At 41.8% G+C, this 5051-nt stretch overlaps 1 non-coding gene across 1 annotated transcript; it reads left to right on the top strand.

Moving 5' to 3' along the window:
- The first annotated feature begins 3440 nt into the window (after nucleotides 1-3440).
- On the top strand, nucleotides 3441-3547 carry LOC141650343 (small nucleolar RNA R71). The gene has a single exon (XR_012546383.1). It is a non-coding gene; the product is annotated as a small nucleolar RNA R71 (small nucleolar RNA).
- Nucleotides 3548-5051: the final 1504 nt, after the last annotated feature.

The following is a 5051-nucleotide window of genomic DNA, read 5'->3' on the forward strand; positions in this document are numbered from 1 at the left end:
AGAAACCTCCCCAAACCAGCGTGAGCTAGGAGGTTTCACTAGCCAGCAGTGCTACCATAAGTACCTGAAAAGAAACAAAAATACCGCGCGTAATTCCGAGAAAACAATTTACGAAGCGCAAAATTATGTGCAAAATAAGAAAATGGAAGAAAACAGAAATGAATCGGAGAATAAAGTGGAGAAAAGACTCCCTCAACTCCGCAAATCGATCAAACACTGCAGGGGAATGGTCGTGAAAAAATACAGCAGCGGGGCGCGGTCGATCGACCATACCAGCCAGTCGATCGACCAGGGTGACAGGAACAGAAGCCCCTGGTGTCGCGGCTCAGTCGATCGACCACGAAAGCCAGTCGATCGACCGAGATACCTGCTGTAAGTTTCTGATTTCTTCGAATTAGCTCAATAAATTGAGCTAATATGGTCTATGAACCTGCAGGTACACATAATAACGCGCCCAAAATTGCGCAAAATCCAAAGTAACAGTCTAAAGTCTTTAAATCCTAAGCAAACTTATTAAAGCAACGTCTCGCGCACACCAAAGCAATAAAAACTCTAACAAAAGCAATAAAATGTTTTTCTAAAAAAAGGTCTTAATCAACTAATAGTAGATCAAGAATGGCCACGGAATAGCCCACTTGCTCGGCTTCTGACTGCAAGAAGTAGGCTCTACAGTGCTCATCTCCTCAGCGTGGCTCCTAATAACTCCAATATCCGCAGAACTCAACGGATCAGCATCTCTAATATCTTCCCAATCAATGACCTCATCTGGCTCGTCAAAATCCAAATCGGACTCCGTCACCTTGACTGGCTCCTCATCAGGCTCCTCATCTGTGCCATAGCTAAGACATCCTAGGCCGCCTCTTTGAACGATTGGCTCCTTTACAACTGGAGCAACGTGCGGCTCTGACTTCCCTAAACCAGCTCCTGCAACAGTCAAAACAGAAGGATCTTCCTCCAATTTGCTCCCAATCTGGGGCGGAGGTGTTATAGCAAAAATAGGCATAGGAGCAGGCATATCAGGCAACACAACATAAGATTTAGCTACATTGCAAGTTACTGGGTACATGCATTGTTGTCAGAATCCCTATTCGATCCTACGATTCTACGATATTACGATCTAAAAATGCTTGACCGATCCTGGATCTTACGATTCTATCATGGTTGTAGAATCTTACGATCCTAATCATCTGAAAATTTCTGGAGGTAGAATCATAATTCGATTCTACGATCTTACGTTCCTATGATCCGTTTTCATAGTAAAAAAAATTAATATATATTTTTATATAATGACATCGTAAAACTCAAATTTCGAGTAAGTGGTAGAAACATGTTCATATAATAATATTTAAATAATTAATTATCAATATTTTATGGATTAATATTAATAAAAAAAGTATTTTGATGTTCAATGATATGTTTTTACCAAATAAAAAACTATAATTGGTGAGTTTTTAGAATCTTACGATTCTACGATCCGATTCTACCGATTCGATCCTACCCTCCCATCGATCCAAAGTAGAATCCCGATCCTGACAACATTGGGTACATGGCATCCTTCTTCTTATAGGTCTGGGCAAAAACAATGGACTGTTTTCCCACCTTAAAGGTCAATGTCCCTGAGCCAACATCTATAACTGCACCAGCAGTGTGCAGAAATGGTCTACCCAAAATGATAGGAATGTGAGAATCCTCGGGCATATCTAGCACAACGAAGTCAACTCGGAAAAATAACTTTCCTATTTGCACAGGAATGTCCTCTAAGACTCCTATAGGCTGGACCGCAGAACGATCAGCCATCTGTACTGTCATATTTGTGATTGCAAACCTAGTCAATTTCAATTTCTTAGCAAGACTCAAAGGCATAACATTAATGCTGGCCCCTAGGTCACACAAGGCCTTCTCAATAGAAAAGGTGCCAATATTACATGGGACTGAAAAACTACCTGGGTCTTCTAACTTATGTGGAGCAGTCTGACTCAAATAGGAACATGACTCCTCAGTTAGTGCGACAGATTGTATAGTATCAAGTGACTTCTTTTTAGACAACAGTTGCTTCATAAATTTCATGTAAGCAGGCACTTGATTAACTAATTCTAAGAAAGGAACTTGCACATTTAAACTACGAATAACATTTTCAAACTTGTTAAACGATACCTGTTCCTTTGTTGGCACCAATCTCTCTGGGTACGGGGCTGTAAGAAGCAACTTAGCCCTCTCCTCTAGGTCTCTCATACCGGCATCAGTGGACTTAGGCTGAAAATCCACTACTTTATCCTTGTTGTAGCTTGAACCTTCTTCAGATCGTCTCAGGAATGAACCATTAACCGTCGTAGGGTCGTACTTTGGAACCGGAACTGACCCATCAGCATTTGGATCTTGCCTCGATAATTTCGGAGTCGTCGTACCCCGAAATAAGTAGTCCCTTAAGTTATTTGGCATTGGAGGACGAAAAGGTTCACAATCAGCAGCACCTTCAGTCGATCGACCATGTCAGTCAGTCGATCGACTAGCTTCCGCAGGACCAGAAGCTTCACTGTTGCCCGAGCTGGTCGATCGACCAGGTGTGTCAGTCGATCGACTGATATACCTGTTGATCGTCTTTTTCTTGCTACTGTTCATTCCAACCTTTTTCTTACTTGGTTCAGCCTCATCTTTTTCAGTAAAATCTTCCACCATAGTGGGCCCATCAAGGGTAGACCCACTCCTCAAAGTGATCGCATTTAGAGTCTCTTTTTGATCCGGCTGCGACGGTAAATGCCCCGGAGCTCTAGTTGCACTTTTGCTTGCCAATTGGGCAATTTGACTCTCCAACATTTTTGTAGAAGTCTCTCGACAAATTCAGAACCATGTTTTTCAATTCAGAAATATCAGAACCTTTGAATTGTTGCTGCTGAGGCACATAGGGAGGCTTTTGATACTGCTGCTGTTTATGAGGGGGCACATAATTTTGCTTCTGCTGCTGCTGTGGACCCGGATTAAGGACATTCTGGTTAGTCCACCTCAAATTAGGGTGGACATTAGAGGGGTCGGGATAAGTACCAGTCTGCCTATAATGTTGAAAGGCAGCACATATTTCATTCGAACTAGTACAAAACTCCGAAACATGTCCCTCTCCTCCACATCTTTTGCATGTAAAGGGACCGTGTAAAACAGCATTAACTTTATATATCCCACCTTTTTGGGATCCCCTAAAATCTAGCTTGTCAAATCTCGCAGTAAGGGCCTCTATTGCAGCTACAGCAGGAGATTCAGCTGATCTTCTCTGATTTCCTCTAGAATTCCCATGCTCAGCTTTATGGGTGGCCAGGTCATCGATGATTTTCCACCCCTTTGTCTCTCCGCTATTTTCTTGAAATCTCCCATTAGCTGCATCATCTAGGATAGCTCTCTGATCATCATAAAGACCATTATAGAATTGGTTGCACAGAAACCAATTCTCAAACCCATGGTGAGGAATAGTTCGCACCAGTCTCTTGAAACGGACCCATGCCTCATGAAAATCTTCATCAGGACCCTGTTTAAAGCTTGTGATCTGAGCTCTAATCGCATTGGTATTTGATGCAGAGAAATATTTCTAATAAAATGCTAGGGCCAGCGAATTCCAATCAGTAATCCCATTGGCAGCTTGATCCAGATCTCAGTACCACTCCCTAGCGGCATCACGGAGCGAGAATATGAACATCGTCTCTTTTACCTGGTCCTGGGTCACACCTGCTGGTGGGGGTATGGAACAACAGTATTCAATGAATGTCTCAATATGTTTAGCTGCATCTTCATTTGCAGCTCCCCCAAATTGGTTTCCCTCAACCAAGTTAATTTAAGACGGTTTCGGTTCGAATTTTATTTCCGTCCCGGCTGGCAACGCGAATCCCTTATAGAGATTCTTAGCTTTTGGCTTGGAGTGACTGGCTATGCTTGCTTCTTCAGCCATATCTGGAGATGTAACGGTCTCAGCTGAAGAAGTAGAAATAGGAGATGAAGGTGGATCCTCCTCAAATAACTCGTTCTCGTAGTAACTGGACAGAGTACTCACCTCTTCCTCTCTCGGCAATACTCTAGATGATCGTCTCAACTCTCGCAAAGTCCTTTCGATCTCAGGATCTAACGGTCGTAATTCACCACCCTGTGACCTGCGCATAAGAAGAAACTACAAGTAGAATATGAGAATAGTTTAAGGAACAGATGTCCATTAAACTAAAAAAGACTAAAATAAAAACAACCAAAAATTAAACAATTGCCTCCCCGGCAACGGCGCAAAAATTTGATACCGTCGTGGAGTATCAAAGATAAATTTATAATCCAAACTACTACTATAGCTAGTGGCAGTCATGGTCGAACCACAGAGAGGCGATGCAATTAATAGTTGTCTAATTTTAGTCTAAAGTAACAGTTGTGCGGGGGGGTTTGATTTGAACAGTTCTATAACTAAGGGAAATCAAATTAAAATTAAACTTAAAACAAATAAATGAGCAGTAGATGAAAACAGATGAAAACAATTATTAAAAGGATGCTAAGATGGTCGGTTCACTGTAGTTTCGACGGCGGCAACTCTAAGTAAATTGTTTTAAGCATGTTAGACGGGAAAATAAAAAGTCCTCTCGGTCCAATTTAACAAGTAGCAACCTTTCGGCCTCAGCTACGGGTCCCTAAGTCTCACTAATACTAAATTTCGTTCTTGATTAATGATACTTAAATCCTAAATTAACTTACCTCTCGATCTTATTAATTTAGTCGTCTTAATTAAGGAGTCTATTTCCCTCCCCATCTTTCGATCTATCGGGTCGGTCAATTCCTAAGCATTCAACTAGTCGCATGCACTCGATTCGTCAAATATAGCAATTAAATTAAATAAGACGCAGCTAATCTAACACGCGGCGGTCGATCAACCACGTAGGTCGGTCGGTCGATCGACCAAAGCCCGATAACAGGTCGCCTAAGTCGAAATCGTCTAACCTACAGATCCCCTACATCTTAGCACGAAGCTTTTAGCTACTCATGATGGTGATAATAACAGCAATAAAATTAACTAATAAAGCAATCGAATTCATAAT

This window comes from Silene latifolia, chromosome 3, assembly GCF_048544455.1.
Source record: "Silene latifolia isolate original U9 population chromosome 3, ASM4854445v1, whole genome shotgun sequence".
Classification (NCBI taxonomy): Eukaryota; Viridiplantae; Streptophyta; class Magnoliopsida; order Caryophyllales; family Caryophyllaceae; genus Silene; species Silene latifolia.